A 20,360-nucleotide genomic window follows, 5' to 3' on the forward strand; every position below is an offset into this window, starting at 1 on the left:
TAGCACAAAAAAAGTATGACTGTGAACCTGCATATATTTCTTATATTTATTTCACAGATGGCTTTTGAAAATACACATTTATACACATTTTACATGAAGTCAAAATCAAACTATAATGTAAAATATTCAATCATTAATTAAAACCTAATTTCATATTCTCGTGTCATTTAATATATGCAGTTTTACATATTTTTTATATAAATGTATTAATGTCTTATATTAACATGTATATTAGCTAACTTTAAAATGTCTGCTTTAATTCCTGCTTTATTTACCTACCTTGTATTTCAAGATGTACACTGACTTTTGTCAGTAAAACACCATCAGATCCAAATTGTTCCAACATGTAATCTCCAGAGTGTTTCTTCATTGCGTTACCTAGTTTGAATGTTCCATTGGTGAAGAGTTTAGGCTGATTCACATATTCATCATGAGGAATCACTATCTGATTTTTGAAGATTATATATTGATTATCTTTTTTCAACTTAATTTCTGTATTTGATGTATTTGGCAGACGAAAAATCAACAGCTGTCCCACTGCTCCAAAACACCGAGCTCCAGTAGGTTCAGAGAAATTGCATTCAATAGACTCTAAAAAGCAAACAAAAACAATGAAATTATTTACTTAATTAATACAGATAAATGGCAGGACAAATTATTGTTATTTATGTCTATCAATTCATTTTTCGGGAAATAATAAAGAACAGAAAAACAAAAAACGACTATTTTAACATTTAAAGAAATCATGATATATTTTTATATTATATCATTATATTTTGCTGCCAGAGTCATCTAAATCTATTGTTAAAAGTAAACTTAACAATACTTTGTAAAATAATATGCCTGAGTTCAGATATAGAATCTATACACCATACTGTTAACTGCAGTAACATACTTTTATTCTCAGATGTACCTTTTAACAGAGCGGTTGTTGCCAGAGCAGTGAAGATCATGTAGAAGGAATTCATTGTCTTTCTGTTGTAAGACATGAATCAAGTGTAGTTCTAAATGTTAGTTATTTTGTTTGTGTTATTTTATTTTCTGTTTTTCTATATTATATATACATATATATATTTTAAGATTAGTTGTTGGTTTGAAGTTAAAAAGTACATTTTAATATGAATAGCATGTAAGGAGTATCTATGTTAATTATCATACTGGTTCAGAAAAGTGATCAGAATGTATACTCTCTTAGATTTAAGACCCTCTACAAACCATAAAATCATGAAAAAATTCTACAGTGTGTATGCTCACCTTAGATCATCTCAGCACAAGATTACAATTCAGAACTGTCACTCACTGCCTTCACAATGGTGCGATGTTCTTCGTGGCTGTTTAAGGCTGACCTGTGAATTTTCCACTGACAGAAGGCTGGTTTATGCTCGTCTTGTCTTTTTGTTGTTTTGTTGTGATGAGAATCAAGGAAGCGGTTAATGTGTTGGCACACACAAGTTGGCATTGAACAAAGTAGCCTATTACAATTCACTGCTTTGTGATATAGTTGATGCAGTTTTTAAGCTCAGTGCCACTATAAACTACACTATGATTAGTCAATGCCAGAGAACAACACACTGACTTAACTTACTGTTTGTGACCTCTTGTATCTGTTTTAATCCTGAATGCTTTACAAAGTGAAAAACTATGTTGCCTGTCAATTTTATAGAATCATGCAAATTGATGAATTGTTTTCAGTGACCAGTGGTTACCTAGTTACTCATATTATTTAAGGACTGCATTATACTCTTTTATACACAGCAATGAAAGTATCTTCTGTACAAAAGAGTGCCAATTCACAAACTACTAATACTGCTGCAGCTGATATCAGTGCTCCGTCTTGAATGACTTCAGAGCAACTAAAGCTAATGAAAGAACAATAAGTACACAGAAGACAGAGAAACTCAAATCTTAGAGAAAAATTAGAATTTTATTTAAACTGCCCAATATCTCTATGTAAACGGAGCCTTGACACCAAAATCTAAATATGCTATACTGCTGTAATAAACATTTCAAACGTGAGTTGTCTGACTGAACTATAAATATTTAAATGCAGATTATTTTTTTATTAAGGTATGCTTACAGGAAATTCAATTCATGTGCAAAGAAGTTACCAGCCACATTTGGTGAAAAAAATGGTGAACATGGAGACTTGCTGCTGTTTTATTATTTATTGAACTCTTGAAAAATACACATGGACACTTCCTGCCTCATTGTGCCACACGTTTCATCTAAGAACCATATTACTTAGAGACATCTGTATCACAAAACTTTCTCACAGGCAAGTCAGGTAATGTGAAATTGAACTATGTGAGAGTTAAAAACCACAGCTCTCTGAAGCAAAGGCATCAACATCATTTTCTCTCTAACACATGACTGATTTTTGTTGTAGTGTAGGGCAAGCTATGCACCTTAAAATTTTGCTTTGCCATAGGATTTTTTTGCTAATGTACGAATATGTAAGCAGAAACAATTATTTATTCTTTGGGCCCATGATTCTGTTGTTTTCTCAGAGCCTCAGAGTTACTGATAGTGTCTAAACAGGATGTGTTCAGGCACAGGGTGTTTTTTTTAGCCACATAGGTTGAGAAACCACCATACAATCACTACAGTTAAAACCAAAACAGATACCCTTAAAGTGTATAACTTGAAGTGGTCACATATGTGTGTGTGTACGGTTTGAGTAAAATGTCAGAAGGTGTGAAACGGACTACTGAAAAACATGGCTTAGATGTTTTCTATGTAGACTCGAGTGTTGCTAGATGCTTTTACAAATACAGTTGCTATGTTGTTAGTAGAGTCTTGTTAAAGCTTGTTTTGTTGATCTGTGTATTTGTGTATGTAATGCCAAATATTTCCAACAAATACAGAGAATGTTTTTATTTTATTCAGGTAAAAGTGTCTTTCACTAGTCGCCTGTCAGTGGCGTCATAGTCCCCTTTGCGCATGCGTCAGCGTTGTTTCTAACTACTAGAAGCTGTCATAAATTTACTTTTTATACAGTTTTAAGCCAAATCTTTACAATACAATTTTTAGATCTTGACTGTATCTATATGTTTTATGAAGTTACAGAAGAAACAAACTGGGCTAACGATAGCAGCAGCTTGGCTAGCAGGCGCTACAGGAAGTCCTTTGTCTGCCAGACAGCGTCAGAGAAACACTGATTTTTAGGAAACTGGGGTTGGAGGCTTGGTCTAGAAGCTGGGAACCCGGGGCTGAGGAAGCAGGGCTGATGAGACAAGATGAGGGAGGATAAGGATAGGGAACAGAGACAGGGTAAAGAGAGTGAAGGGAGGAGACAGGAGAAAGGACAGGGACACAGGCTATGATCTGACAGCATGAAGGTGGCAGTATTTTGTAGAGGTCTTGATCATAGATGAGGTGCAGCTGGTGTGGCTCTGCTCTACCACACCTGTCCTCACTCACACAGGGAGTGAGACACTCGAGGAGTGGCAGCTGTTTAAAGAGACACAGAATCATGAAAATATATGTAAAAAATGTGTTACTTTATTTAAAAATGGTTTGATAAAATGTTTTGAGGTGGCTTTTCAACATGATTCACAGCATAGAACATAAAAGAAGGCTGGTCACATTTATACTTTCTTATAGTGGAAATGTATCACATACTATGTGCAAACTGACAGATAATAACTTAATTAGTACTGTGTGTCTCAAATACTTTAATCCATACACATAGGATTACAACTTTGAGTGCTGGCAAAACTAATTTAATTTTCTGCATAGTTAGTATAATGGTTTCAACAGTAGTGTGTTGCTGTAGTTAAAGTTTAAGAGTCAGTTTTATGTCATCTTTGCCACAATCCGTATTTCAGGTTGTGTAGTGGGTTTAAGTTTGCAAGGTTTAGTTTGCACAATTTGTCCAAATGTATTGAGCACTGTGTAGTCGTTACACTAATGATAATACATTGATAATACATTCAAATTAGATTTGCAGGGCCTGTAACAACAGTAGTGTTTTATAGCATGTTACTACCACCTTGTGGTCAAAATATTAAATAAAATCGGTCTGTTCATCCATGTAGGTCATTTGACAAAGCAGAAATTGGAAAGACTTTCTCTAAAGTCCCAATGCTCAATAAGTGTACTGTACCCTTTACACTGCAGTTACTAAAGCCCATATGGTCTGCAATTTTTACCGTTGTATACTTTTTAAGTCTTCCATGATTTGTGGAAACAATGCTGTGTTGATTTAAAGTTACCAGTCATACTCAAATGTACAAGTTTGTTCATGGCCTTTGGCTCCATCGTGTGGTCAATGATGATCACTCCATTACTTGGATCTCCAACTTCAGTAATTACAAAAACAGTCACTACAAGGGTTTCCAGATATTCTGTATGAATAAGCTACACTTTTCTAATGTTGAATTACTGGTCTATTACTAATCATGAACCAGTGTGAAGAAAAACACTCTGAACGTCCCTTTTTCTTGTTGTATGGTAACCTAAAAATGCTGCTGTTTTATATCTTTATATGTGTGGTTTGGTAGTTTGTATGGTAAAACACAGACATGGAATTCCTTCGTTGTACAGTATATTTATTTAAAAATCAATTCCAAAATGCCACACACAATTACAAAACCAATCATTTCAAATGAAAGCATTAATAATTAGTTTTTACATTTGGAAGCTAATGCATGATTGCATAAACAAATTCTGCAATTTTAAAATTTTAACTCAAGATTCAAAAGAAAAAGTATTATTCATTAAATATTTGTCCCAGTATGGACTGAATTTTACATACACATGAAAATTAAGCAAGTATAAACATTATATATGACGTCTAAATATAGGACTTATCCAAAATATAACATAAAACACTTTAGATACTGTTGTAAGATTATCGTATGATTGTAAATATAAGTATACCTATATAAATATATTAAATGTAAAAAAAATAACAAAAAACATACAAACAATGCAGTTTGAATTGCATGCACAACATCATACTACTCAGTTTACAGTGGGAGACAAAATTTGCATGTTTACATCTTGTGTTTCATTATTAACACAATATTTTGTTCACTGAAGTGTACTTGGACAGAGCTGTTGTTGCCAGCGCTGTGTTGTTTATATTGATATAAGTCGTGTTTGTACAGCTGTAACACATAATTCAAATCATATGAAAAAAATTTGAATTTCCTCTACATAGTAAAACATTAAAGAGTGCTTGGTTCTACCCCATTCATGCCGTTTGTCAGCCTGACTGATCTTGTTAAGTCGGCCCTCAACGCTCTCTAATTGTCACTCCTTAATCACAGACAAAATGCAGAGAAGACCAAGTACGTGGCACCTCCACCACTGACTATAACTTTCCTTTAAATGGCACCTACATGAGTCCTACAAATACTTAAGAATTTGGCTTGAGGAGATTATCATTCAAGAATCCTCTTCAACATTTGACTCACAAATTAAAAAATATAACTAGACTTTTTTTCATTGAATTAAAGGATGTCTGTCTTCTTCCAACTATAAAACTAATGTGCAGTCAACCTTCATGTATGTCCTTGACTATGGAGAAATTCTGTTTTATAATGCTGCCCCATCAATACTTAGTTACTAACAGTTAAATCCTGTGAATCACAGTACATTATGCTTCAATTCTATTTCACAAATTACACATTTTGTACTCATCATTGTTCTATGTATCACTATTTTGGTGTCCAAAACTGCTGTAGCAGCTCAGTAAAACTGTGTTAGAGTTTACCAGTATGTGGGTTTTGGTGTGAGGACAATAGGAGGTGTGAAGGCATAGATGTGAGATACTGCATGAGATGAAAGTAAGTTATAGTAGTTTGGCTTGCTGATTTGAGCACACGGTCAGCAGTTGTAGCAGCAGCAGCAGTGAGTGCAACTAAGGTGCTGCAAAACCCACAGGGCCTGATTGCTGCAATCAAAAATAACTTTATCAATTTACGTAAGGTCAAGTTTAGGCTTAGACTTAGTCATGAATAATGTTTTAGAAACAAATTAAGTTGCATTTTGATGTGGGTTGGGTCCAGTTTTCCTTGTGTCCTTCATCACTCTTACATCTGAGTAGACTATTTCATCTGCAGCGTTATCTGAAAGAAGTCAGAACAGGCACTTTAAATGTATCTGACACATAGATAATCTATCGCACTGAATGTCAAAGGGCTTTAATGGTGTTTGGCTAAAGTTTTGAGAGTTGTCAAATCAGTCCATCAGCTTTCAACAGTTCTACCACAGAATGGTAACATAACTTTAATGATCGAAATAGGCGCAGTTTTATATACTGGATGAACCATACCAGTTTTAATTTTCTGAATATTAATTTCTCAAATACTGCCTTATTGCATAACAGAAACACCTGCTCTAACTCATTTATTTCTTATAGTAGAACATTTGAGAAATATCTGTTTGAATACCTAAATACTTAATAAGTTATGCAAGTTTATAGTTAAAAATATTTTCTTTTACAAAGAAATACAATACATTGCAGTTTGCACAATATAAATTGTTTACATTCTGTAACTGCTTCATGCATTCTGATTCAGTCATTCTGTGGTGCCAAGAAAACCCTATAATATTTAAAGACTTCAGTATATACATGATAACATTAAAATGTTTTTATGTTCTATGTACTCCTGACAGTAGAATATGCCACTATCAACCTATGTAATGCCTGTGTCATCCCAAAAAAAAAATCATACTGCCCAGCATTATTTGATATCAGCCATCTAGGTCTTTCTGTATTGATTTTCATGGCACACTAAACTGAATGTAGTTCAGAGGTATTTAGAGGTAGAAAAGGATATCTAGAAAACTACAGTAGCCAATCCTTTGCAAAATTATAATCAGGAATAATAATAATAATAATAATAATAATAATAAATTTTATTTGTAAAGCACTTTTCATAAAAGAATCCCAAAGTGCTACAGAAACCAAGAAACAAAATAACAAAAAACACTAAGGGCAATAACACATTAAAATCAGCAACCAACAAGTGATAAAATACATTAAGAAAAACAGCTAAAAGACGAGTTTGAAGTGCATAGTGAAATGAGAAAAATCTAAGGACAACTTAAGAACGCCTGCCTGAACAAGAAAGTTTTAAGCCCTTTTTTAAAAGTGTCCACAGACTGGGGTAATTTGTGTACTATACATGTTTAACATAATAATTTGGCAAACATTTGCATAAATATGAATCTTCTATATTGGAATTAGGAGAACATCTTTCTCTTACCTTCTTTAACAGTCATGGGTCTTTTCTTGTTGAAATGTTTGATACCAAGAAACAGAGCCAAAAGAGTGGCGACACTTGCTATCACAACCACAATCACAAGAGAGAATAGAGAAATGGAACCTAGAAAATATAAATATCTAATTAGATTTTGAGATGATATCAACATGTCATTTTCAGGATTACAATGATCTTTCTGAAGTTTCTGAAACCACAGATCAAGCTGTGTACACGCTATTTACGCTACAGACTGCATATGCATCATGCTATTTATATGTATTTCCATAAAGCTATAATTGTAGTTTATATAATAAATCAATTTAAAAAAGTGAAATGATTAAATATTATGTTACCCAAAGGAATAAATAAGTACATCGGTAAATAAATAAATAAGAATAGAATGTAATAATTTATTTAGATACACTACCTTTACAGCTTGTAAGGTGGATGACTGTTTGTTCTTTGCTGACATTGTTTCGGACATTACACATCAAGTTTCCTGCCAGTTGACCATGCAAGCTGATAGTAACAACAGAAACACCAGGTTTATGTTGGTTATCAGTACTCCCAGCCAGTTGCAGCGTGTCCAGTGTTGAGCTGCTCTGGGACTGACTGTGGTCTCTGGTCTGCAGCAGTATGTGACCGTCCAAAGTCAAAATGAACTCTACTCCATCTCCCTCAGAGGAGCAGCTGATGTTCATTTGTTCTGGTGAAAAACACATCTGAGACACGGCAGGCTTTGACACTTGAGCTGGAAGACAAACAGAGAGAAACATATACAGTATCAATTTTGAAGAACCGGATAGTGACAACATACTTTGGTCATCTTTTGTTACAGAATTACACACAGGTCAGCGGTAGATGATGATGAAATAATGATAAATCGCAAAATAATGTTATGCAGCCCCCATATGCAACAAACTACGATGCACTATGTGTTCTGACACCTTTCTATCAGAACCAGCATGAACTTTTTCAGTTGGACAGTAGCTCGTCTTCTTCGCTCCCAAGTGCATCCGTGAGCCTCGGTCACCCATGACCCTGTTGCCGGTTTACTGCTTTTCCTTCCTCCTAAATTCCTGCTTTATATGTATATTTACCTACCTTGTATTTCAAGATGCACACTGACTTTTCTCAGTGAAACTCCATCAGATCCAAATTGTTCCAACACGTAATCTCCGGAGTGTTTCTTCATTGCGTAACCTAGTTTTAACGTTCCATTGGTGACGAGTTCAGACCGATTCCCATATTCATTATGAGGAATCACTATTTGATTTTTTTCTGTTTTTAAGATTATATATTGATTATCCTTTTTCAACCTAGTGTCTGTATTTGATGTATTTGGCAGATGAAAAATCAACAGCTGTCCCACAGCTCCAAAACACCCAGCTGCAGTAGGTTCAGAGAAATTGCATTCAATAGACCCTAAAAAAAAAGAAGTACAGTACAATTCTTAATGTAAAATACAAATAAATGGCAGGACAAATTTTGTTATTTATGTCTAAGAGTTCATTTTTCTTTCGGGAAAGGGAAATAAAACAAAAACAAGATAATTTTAATATTATATATACCTTTTATATATATAAAATTATATTTTGCAGCCAGAGTCATGCATTTTCTGTAAATAAATGTTTAATCTATTGTTAAAAGTAAACTTTACAATACTTTGTAAACTGATATGCCTGAGTTCTGATATTTAATCTGAACACCATGCTGTTAACTGCAGTAACAAACTTTTATTCTCAGATTTACCTTTTGCCAGAGCAGTTGTTGCCAGAGCGGTGACGATTATGTAGATGGAATTCATCGTCTTTCTGTTGTAACACATAAATCAAATGTAATTCTAAGTATTAGATTTCCATTTATATTTTACCTATATAAAATGAATACATTTAAAATTTGTTGGTTTAAGTCAATTTTAATCGTATAACATACCATAGTATCTATGTTAATAATCAAACTATTACAGAAAAGCAAATCATTTATACCCTCTCAAATTTAAGACCCTCTACAAACCATAAAATCATGAAATTCTACAGTGTATATGCTCGGCACAAGAATGGAGCGAAGCCTGCGAGCTAGTTCAGGCAGTTCAACTCGAGCTGCGTTGATGACACACATGGCATGCCTTATTCCATAATCACTAACCAAACGCACCCTTCCAATCTGGCAGTCTATTTAAACTGCACAATTTCCCAACTCTCAGTCTGCTCTGTCAATGCCGATGTTGCCCGTATTGTTGCTGCTGCTCTGTAAGCTATTGCTGCCTGCTGCGCTGTAAGCCCCACCACCACCCCACCATCCACCTGTAGGCTCCGACTGGGGGTGAAGGTATTTGCGCATCACTCCCCAATATCTCTATATAAACATATCTGCGGGGAGTGATGAGGTCGGAGCCTAGACGCCAAAATCTAAATATGCTATAGGCTACTGCTTAATAAACATTCCAAACGTGAGTTGGCTGACTGAATTACAATTCAGAACTGTCTCTTACCGCCTTGGTGCGACGTTTGCTTCGTGGCTGTTTAAGGCTGACCTGTGAATTCTCCACTGACAGAAGGCTGGTTTCCGCTCATCTTGTCTTTTGTTGTCTTGTTATTTGATGAGAATCAAGGAGGGGTTAATGTGTTGTCACACACAAGTTGCCATTAAACAATGTAGGCTATTACAATTCACTGCTTTGGTAAATCTAAACTTACTGAACATCACAACATCAATATCTGATAGATAAACACTGCCAACATAAACTATAGTTTCTCAAACTTGAAACAATATCTTGAAAAATGATCATATGCTGTGTCAGATGTTCCAGTCATATTTTTTATTTTTATGACGCATTAATTGGAATATTATGACCAAAAACATAAGTTTATATGATTGGCTTCTATGTGTGTACAGGGGGCATAATATAAAGACACACCAGAAGACTTTAAAAATATAAAAATATATGTTTATTATTATTTATTATTAAATTACTACATGTATTTGGGTGCCGGGTTAGCTCAGTGGGTAGAGCTGGCGACCCATGTACCGAGGTTGAGTCCTTGCTGCAGCGGCCCAGGGTTCGGATCCGACCTGCGGCCCTTTGCTGTGTGTCATCCCCTCTCTCTGCCCCGCTTTCTTGTCTATCTTCAGCTGTCACTATAATAAAGGCAATAAAGCCCAAAAATATATACTTTAAAAAAAATATATATATATATATTACATGTATTAAACAGAGGGAGTCACTTTGTGTACCTGTTGGTGATGAGTTGATTGACACTAATTGTTTTGGAAAAGAGATAAAAGGACTGAGTAACCATGACACTGAAGAACAAGAAGACAGCTGATAAAGTCTGTGCTGCACCTTCAGCTGAATAAAAGGAATTATCTGATTTGGATGTGAAAACTCTTTTTTCTACTTAAAAAAATAATTAATTGCTTCTAGAGCATCTTTACATTGTTCATACTGCTCATACTTCATATGGCCATCATAATTTTAGGGAGAAGGATGTGCCAATATGTCTCTTCAAGAGATATGGTCTCTTGAAGAGACTACCACAACCACTCTTAGCAGCTCTATGAAACTGTGTTATAGTTTATGCCGATTTTCAGTCGTGATAGACTGATTAAAAAACAAAAAATCCAGCCTCATCAGTGTGACGATATTAGTGAGTTTTGTGGATGTGGTGAAAAAGTTAGTTTAGAGTAAATACTACTCTAAACTAAGCTCTTTTCTATTTCATTATTTTCCACTTCAGCTGCACAACACACCTTCAGTTCTACAAGCACATTGTAAACCTGCCTGAAGATGAGAAGGGTTGCATTTCTTAAAAATACATATGAACACTTCCTGCCTCATATACTGCGTAACCACACGTTTTATTTAATAACCACAATACTTAGAAACATCTGCATCACCAAAGTTTCTCACAGGCAGGTCAGGTAATGTGAAATTAAACTTTGACAGTTAAAAACCACAGCTCTCTGAAGCAGAGAAAGCATGATCATTTTCTTACCAACACTTGACTGATTGATTATTGTTGTAGGCAGACTATGTCATTTAAAAAATTGCTTTGCTTTGGTTCTGTTTTTTGTTTGTTTTTTTTGCCTCAGAGCCCCAGAGTTGCTGTTAGGGTCTACACAGGATGTGTTCAGGCACAGTATCAAATGTATCTCAACCATGTTGGTTAAGAGTCCAGCATATAGTCACTATAGTTACACATTTAAAACCAAAACATGTGTGACAGTTGAAAACCACAGCTCTCTGTTGCTTCCTCTGCCACAGTGCCTCATTTGAAACTTTCACAAGCCAATCTTCACAAACTCTGCTGTACAGAAAGCTTGCATTTAAACATATAATGAAGCAGACTGCCAACAGCTTGATTTTTAATTGTGTTATAAAGTTCATTACAGAACATCAAAATGCTCCAGAGATTGTATAGATTGTTTCATATTTTAAAAATATATAGATAACAGTTTGCTGTTAGAAGAGTTAATCAGAGACCCCAACAACTTTGTATCAAGCATTCATTTCTGTAACAGCAGCAATATCGAGGAAATGTTTTAGCATATTATTTTGAGAATTATGTTCTCATAAGAAAAACAACATCAAAGCAATCTTATAAAATCAGAACAGAAAAAAACTATTGTCACCCATAACAAACTGTGCAAGAGGAAGTGTTATTTCAGGTAGAACTACTTTGGAAGCAGAGAAGGCATGTCCACATTGTCTTCCCATTTTCTTTTTTGCAGTGTAGGGCAAGCTGTGTAATTAATACTTTGCTTTGCCATATGTTTTATTGCTAAAGTAGACTTATGTAAACAGACAAAAATACTCTTCTGCTGTTTGGGATTATGGTTCTTTGTGTTTTTGGTTTCCTCAGAGCTCCAGAGTTGCTGTTTGACTGTCTACACAGGACAGCATGCATACATATACACATATGTGTGTATATATATATATACATATACAAAAATAAAAAGGGTTGGAGATCCCAGCAAAAACAAACAAAAGATACTGCTGAGACAGCCATGCATGGGGCTGTCTCACCCACCTGATTCCTTCCTAAACTACGTAAAGGATACCATTTAAAGTGAACCTAACCCCAAAGCTGGACTACTGGTGATCTCCTGCTCAAACTAAAATAACAAACTAAAACAAAAGCAAACACTCTAAACCATGCTAGGGAAAATAATTGCCTGGCATGAGTGTGTCTTTACACAAACACTGCTCCTCTGTCATCCTAGAGGCTCCCTCTGCTTCGCCCTGATGGATAATTGATTTCTGTTGTTCCACTTCTACGTGAGATAGATAAACAGATAGATGAGAGAGAGAGCATCTGAAAGCAAGAGAGAATAAATACAAAACCACCATTGCACATGCAGAGTGACACGTAAAAGGGCAAGAGATTGAGAGAGACTTGACTCAGTCAGCACCATGGACAGAGACACAAAGAGAATGTATGTAGATCCAGCTCTGTATGGAGGTGAGGTTCACATGGAATCTCAGTGGGTCCATCCAGATGCATACAGTTAATCATGATATGTAGTTAAAGTATATTTCTACCATTGATTTGTATGAAAATGTTCCACATTACAAATAGGAATCAGATTTTCACAAATTGTCTGACAGATGGGCCTCAGCACCTTTTCCTGTTGCTCTTTGCAGTGAAAATCCTGTAAAATATTTGAAAACAGTGTTTAATAGATGAGCTTTTGTTGAGAGAACCTAATCCATTTCTATTTGTGCTATGCATATTGCAGGTTTTTTTAATTTAATGTTTACTCCAGGAATCATTAAAAAAATTGTGCAAATTGTGGACTTCAGACTAAGAAGTGAAGAATGAGGCGGCCAAAATCACAAGTTGTATCTGTAACAAGTTAAACTTCACAATGATACAAAAACCAAACTGGCCTCAAATCAGCACTTATCTCCATTGTTTATCTAAAGTAATATAGTTGTCAACTGGCTGTAGTGTAATCAATACCTTAAAATTTTACAGTACAAGTTACTTTCTAGGTACATGAAGGGACCTTTGGCTCCATCATTGTGTTGCTTGGAGCTCATCTATAAGCTCTCCAGTAGTTACTATCTTCTCTACACCTTTGAGGAGTTGAATTGGTAAAACAATTGTTCTTTTCTCTCTCTATTTTATTTAATTTTGTGGCAAATCTAATTGTATATTTACGCTCCATATTCTCTCCACTTTCTTTTACCAGTTGTGTAGAAACAGTTGTTATTGCATTTAACCTTGATTTGATGGTTTTCATGGTGAAACACAGAAAGGGAAATACACATCACCACAGTGAAAAGGAAATATGTTGATTGTGTTTATCATCAGCACAAGTAAGTCTTTCAAGAAATGTTTATTTAAAATAATCTTATTCAATACCAGACACAATTACAAAGAAAATCACTTAAAAATACTAGTCACATTTGATCTGAAAAGGACACGCATGAAGGCTTTGTCACAGGACAGATTTAAAGAAGAAGCTTAGTTTATTGTTTTAACAGACATAATTAAGGCAAGGGGTGTTGCATGATTTATGTTTTTATATGACAATTATGTTATCGTGTATTAACGGTTGAGTAGAGAAGGCAATCTTTGCAAATACTTGGGGGAAATAAATTTAGAATTATTATATTATTATTATTATTATTAAAACATCTTTGTGTAAATTAATCGATTTTCTTAAACAATATTAGCTTCTCAGGTTGTAATAATGTATCGCTGCTTGGTCAATGGCTTCTCCTTCTAAGATTATGTAACAGAGATGCCCAAAAAGCCAAACAAAAACTTTAGAAAATGTGCAGTCTTTTCAGATGTGATTTATTAAAAAAAGACTACATTTAAATTAGATTAAATAAACATAAACAGATGTGTAGTTATAATTTTACAATTAAAACACTGCTGCAGTCTATAGGTTGTTTCAGTCTATTCATGTCCTCTTTTGGGATGATTAATTAACGTATTTATTGGATATTTTGGCTTGGTTGAAGGACAAGGAAACAGACCAAATTCCCCATTCAAAGAAACAGATGATATACATGGTTTTAGTTAGAAAAAGACTTTGCAATGAAGCTTATGTAACCAAGGTTAAAAATCTATATTAAAAAGAGCTAAATTCATATTAAAAAGTAAATTCATGAAGTATGTTATTAATGTTAAAGATTAAAAAGTGATATTTGTCTAAAAAGCAATTCAACTGCGATAAAAAGAAGATAAATAGGAAGTTTATGCTTATCCTGTGCAGTCGGGCAAACTCTCTCCACTTTCTTCAAAACTAAAAAAAAAAAAGAACTAAAACTGAAACAGATTTGAAGTGACTGAAAACGGGGGAATTCTGAACTTTAAATCACAGCTGTGAGTTTTGTTTACATTTTTCATTTTTCTTTGAAAATTGGCTTATCCTTCCCATCCTTGTATTAAAAGGGTTTTTTGTTTCTCAAAGTAAGTACAACTATGTCTGACACAGCATTCACTTACACTACTGATCCTACTGATTTCACATACTACTGTTAGTTTAGTTCAAGTATTCTTTCCTTAATAAATCATTTGTTAATTGGCTCCCTCCTTTTTGTCATGGCCGCATGGCCCGGTTTGTGACAAGTGGGGGCTCGCCGGTTCAAATTTGATTTGTTTGTGGCCATTATTTGGTACCCTGGTTGATGTAGGGCAGGGGTGTCAAACTGATCCGTGAAAGGGCCGGTGTGGCTGCAGGTTTTCCTTCCAACCATGCAGCAGCACACCTGACTTGGTTCATTCAATCAACTGAACTGTCTTCACACAGTCACAACCTTGCAGCCACACCGATGCTTTAATCAAGGGTGGGAGCGGCTGCAAGGTTGTGACTGTGTGAAGACAGTTCAGTTGATTGAATGAACCAAGTCAGGTGTGCTGCTGCATGGTTGGAAGGAAAACCTGCAGCCACACCGGCCCTTTCACGGATCAGTTTGACACCCCTGATGTAGGGTTATTTGTTTGCAAGAGGTGTATGTTAACTTTGGCACATTCTTTGTTGGGGGCGATGCATTTTTGGATAATATTTGGTTGTATTGATTGTTGTTTCGGTCACGGGGAGTTTGGTCTTGCAGTCAGCAAGTGTTGCCATGAGTAGGCAGTTAGGAGCTAGCAGAAGTGATTGTTTGGTCCTCTAGTGTGGTATGTTTTGGCTTCTGTGGAGTTTCTCTGTTTAGGTATTAGCAGCATGGTCCATTTGGGCTTGTTGATTTATTTTTTTAGTTTATTTTCTGTATGGTGTGCAGTCAGAGCAGTTGTCTCGGGGCCAAGTCCATAGCTGTCAGTTGAATAACCAGCTTGCTGGTTGCCTCACCGGGCTATTGGTTTAAGTGTTTAAATAGCCCACTGCTAATCTTCATGAAGACTAGGGTTCAATGAGGTAGCTTAGTTTTTGGATAGGCAGTTTAGGTATAGGGTGACTGCCACATTAGTTTTGGGGATATGTTGCGACAGGAAGGAAGTTCATCTTTGCGGTCAGGGTCTCCAGATGTTGTTGGTAATTTGCGTCTCTTGCCTAAATGTAATGATTGTGATCCAGATGCGTTTTTCTCTCTGTTTGAGCAGATTACAGAAGCAAGGACTTGGTCAGACTCTAAGCAGGTTCTGTTATTGCAGTGTGTTTCAGGAGGCCTATGCCCCATTAAGTAACAGTAACCTAACTTATCAATCAGTCAAGGCTGCTGTACTGAAGGCGTATGAGTTAGTTCCAGAAGCATATCGTCAGCGATTTAGGATGTGGGGAAAAAAAGGGTTAGTCAGTCTCATATGGAGTTTTCAAGGGAGCTGACTAATCACTTCAATCATTAGTGTGTGGCTTCTGATGTTGACAACTTTGACAGTTTGTGTAACTTGGTCCTCTTAAAGCAGTTTAAAAATTCTCTGCTCAGTCAGGTTGCCACATACATTAATGAACATATGGTTACAACTGTTGCTGAGGCTGCAGCATTGGCTGATGAGTATGTACTCATTCACAAACATCGACCGAGTGAGCATTTGCAGGGAGCCTGTGGTAGGAAAGGATGGTGGTGGTAGGTTGCCTGGTCGACTTGGTGTCTTTTCAGGTAAAGGGTCCCGTGGAGCACCTGAAAAAGGGATAGTGTGGGCAATTACTGCCATGAGGCAGGCCACTGGAAGGCAGACTGCCCGATGCTCAGGGCTAAGAAGCAGCATGCTGGAGGTGGTAGTGTTCCTGGTTCTGTGAATGTGGGCGTGTGGCAAGGTGGAAATGCAGATCCTTGCATAGGTTGGATTAATGTGCAACATTTACCTGATTTTCCTTTGTCTGTGTCTGAGAGCTGACCCATCCTTGGAGGGACTGTTTGGGTCTGTGCTGTGTAATAACTCAATCGTGAGTCGCTGAGTCTTAGTTGAGCCTCGATTATAATATAATGATAATTTATGGAGGAAGACTTGAAACTAGCGATTGAGACAATATTTTCACTCGGAAGCTGTTTACAGAGCTAATAAATCAAGTGAGAAATTAGGTAATTTCTCCATTAGAGTGCATGGTATTGTGTAATTGCAGCCAGTGGCCTTTAGGGTAAGTTTTAAGACCCAGAAACTCTGGCCATTATACTGTCAATGGATGCAACATAGACCTTTTCTCTTGTAGCACTGCTGCATATGGTTACTGTACTAGCTGCTGCCACTAGCTTGTTAGTGGTCCTATTAGTTGACTATACCCAGACTGTTAGCTGGACTGGTAGGAGCCGGGGACCCAGTGGGGAATACTGCTAAAGAGCTGTGAACCAGAACCGATTTACAGCAGCTCTGAACAGAATTGTTTTATTGTTACAGAAGGAACAAACTGGGCTAACGATAGCAGCAGCTTGCCTGGCAGGCGCTCCAGGACGTTGTTGGTCTGCCAGACAGCGTCGGAGAACCACTGATTTTTAGGAAACTGGGGTTGGGGGCTTGGTCTAGAAGCTGGGAACCTGGGGCTGAGGAAGCAGGGCTGATGAGACAAGATTAGTGGCTACGGATAGGGAACAGAGACAGGGTAAAGGGGATTGAAGGGAGGAGACAGTGCAAAGGCTATGATCTGACAGCATGAAGGTGGCATTATTTTGTAGGTTTTGTGATCATAGATGAGGTGCAGCTGGTGTGGCTCTGCTCCACCACACCTGTCCTCACTCACACAGGGAGAGAGACACTTGAGGAGTGGCAGCTGGTTAGAGAGACACAGAATCATGAAAATAGATGTAAAACATTTATTACTTTTCTGAAAAATGGTTTGATAAAATGTTTTGAGGTGGCTTTGAAATGTGATTCTCAGCATAGAACATAAAAGAAGGCTAAACAATACTGGGTTACAGGGCCTGTAACGTCAGTAGTGTTTTATAACATGTTACTGCCACCTTGTGGTCAAAATATAAAAAAAAATCAGTCTGTTCATCCATGTAGGTTATTTGACAAAGCAGAAATTGGAAAAACTTTCTCTAAAGTCCTAATGCTCAATTAGTGTACAGTACCCTTTACACTGCAATTAGTATAGCCCATATGGTATGCAATTTTTATCGTTGTATACTTTTTAAGTCTTCCGTGATTTGTGGAAACAATGCTGTGTTGATTTAAAGTTACCAGTCATACTCAAATGTACAAGTTTGTTCATGGCCTCTGGCTCCATCGTGTGGTCAATGATGATCACTCCATTACTTGGATCTCCAACTTTAGTAATTACAAAAACAGTCACTACAAGGGATTCCAGATATTCTGTATGAATAAGCTACACTTTTCTAATGTTGAATTACTGGTCTATTACTAATCATGAACCGGTGTGAAGAAAAACACACTCAACGTCCCTTTTTCTTGTTGTATGGTAACCTAAAAATGCTGTTGTTTTATATCTTTATATGTGTGGTGTGTTAGTTTGTATGGTAAAACACAGACATGGAACTTCTTCGTTGCACAGTATATTTATTTTATAATCAATTCCAAAATGCCACACACAAGTCCAAAACCGATCACTTCAAATAAAAGTATTAATAATGAGTTTTTACATTTGGAAGCTAATGCATGATTGCATAAACAAATTCTGCAATTTTAAAATTTTAACTTAAGATTCAAAAGAAAAAGTATTATTTTCACTAAATATTTGTCCCAGTATGGACTGAATTTTACATACACATGAAAATTAAACAAGTATAAACATTATATATGACATCTAAATATAGGACTTATCCAAAATGTAACATAAAATACTTTAAATACTGTTGTAAGATGTTGATGATTGTATGATTGTAAATATAAGTATACCTATATAAATATATTAAATGTAAAAAAAATAACAAAAAAAACATACAAACAATGCAGTTTGAATTGCATGCACAACATCATACTACTCAGTTTAGAGTGGGAGACAAAATTTGCATATTTAGGGACCTCGAGGCGACCGCTGGAGGTCCCTATTGTTTTTGTCGTTTCTTCTTCCCTATTATTATTATTATTTTTAGCACTTTTGATTGCGTTTTCCCCTGAATATATACGAAAAGTCAATTTTATTTGGCAAAGTTGTCAGGCCTGGTGAAAATTTGATATTCTATGTGTTTTTTCAGGTCGGCCACTAGGTGGCGCTACTATTTAGGAAAGTATTTTCACTTTTTGGTTACTTAATAACTTTTGCATATTTTGTCGCACATTCAAAAACTTATATCCACGCGTTCGGTGAATGGAGCTGAATCTCTCCATATAGGCCCCGCCCACTTCCGCCTATAATTTTTTTCGTTAGAGCGCGAAATGTCCTTAAACTACTTTTTCGTGTTCCTCTTACACGCTGTGTCCCATTCGCAAGACATTTTTCACCTAGCACCTGGGGACCGCCCTGGCAAAAAACTAATTTGAACATTTTTGAAATTTCAAACATTAAGCACGCTATAAAATTAGCACTCCCTGTGAAATTTTCATCAAAAAGGAAGTGGACCATTTCTCCACATTGGTATGTCCGATTGACACCAAACTTGGGTGCATAGTTACAGGTGTCTTCCTTAAGCATCGTGCACAATTTCAGGCCATCAGCACTAGGTGGCGCTCTTTAAAATGAAGACGTTTATATCTCTACAACGGTATGTGTGATTAAGATGAAACTTGGTACGATGCTTCCCCATGGCTCCCTGAGGCTCCCTTAAAAAGGACAAAAAATACGCCACTAGGTGGCGCTCTTTTGGCATGAAAAATCACTGTACATATACCGTAATAGTTATGAATATGAAATTCACAGGGCACGTGTAGGTAGTGCCTGAGCTCCTACCAAAATCGTGTTTGTCCTGTGTGTAGCGCCCCACAGGATAAATAAACAGCAGCCCGGCGCCACGTTTCCCGTACGTCAACTCGGTAGGCCCGTTTAGAATCTCGGGACGCAAAAGCCTCTTGGACCCATACCCAAACCCCACGGGTCGGCCTTTTGATTTAAAGTTTCACTTTGGTGAACTTTTCGTTGTATTTGAACGAACTCCTCCTAGGGAATATATCGGATATGCTTCAAAATTTGTGAGTACACTAAAAATGGTCCTGATTAAAAGTTGTGCTATTTGTGCTGTACGTGAGGGCGTGTCCGGGCGTGCCCTAAGTTGGCCATAGTGATTCCTGCGCTTTTGGTGATTTTTCGATTGTTTTGCGCCTCCTAGGGAATTTATCGGATCTGCTTCAAAATTGGTCAGTACGTAAAAATGGTGCTAATTAAAAGTTGTGCTTTTGTGCATGCACATTAAAGGGCGTGTCCGTGGCGGCCCAAGTTGGCCATAGTGATTCGTGGCATTTTCGTGTTTTTTGCTTGTATTTGCGAACCTCCTAGGAATTTATCGGATCTGCTTCAGATTGGTAAGTCGTCCAAATGGTGCTGATTAAAAGTTGTGCAATTTGAGACTGTACGTTGGGCTTGTCGTGGCGTGAGGTCAAAGTTGGCCACTTTGAATTCTTTCGTCATACAAACTGATAGAAAGTTCGCTGGGACTGTACATTAAACCGCGTGCCAGGCGACTTGTCCATTTCGCAGATTCGCCATAAAATAGTACTCATAACTTCAGTGTGCAATGTCCACCCGATAAACTTAATATATTTTGAACGTTTTGCCCTGAACACGTCCTCATAACTTCAGCGTACGTGGTCCAATCCAATGAAACTTCAAGTGTTTGATAACACTCGCCTTGAA

General features: G+C 36.6%; 1 protein-coding gene across 1 annotated transcript in view; it reads right to left on the reverse strand.

The window, feature by feature from the left end:
• Nucleotides 1-20,360, reverse strand: part of LOC127363589 (sodium-dependent phosphate transport protein 2A-like) — a 110,501-nt gene that overhangs the window by 31,637 nt on the left and 58,504 nt on the right. The window contains exon 17 of the mRNA XM_051400269.1: nt 8,319-8,417. The gene's annotated coding sequence lies outside the window, so the exon portion shown is untranslated. The remainder of the gene's footprint in view (nt 1-8,318; nt 8,418-20,360) is intronic.

Source organism: Dicentrarchus labrax, unplaced genomic scaffold, assembly GCF_905237075.1.
Source record: "Dicentrarchus labrax unplaced genomic scaffold, dlabrax2021, whole genome shotgun sequence".
NCBI classification, from domain to species: domain Eukaryota; kingdom Metazoa; phylum Chordata; class Actinopteri; family Moronidae; genus Dicentrarchus; species Dicentrarchus labrax.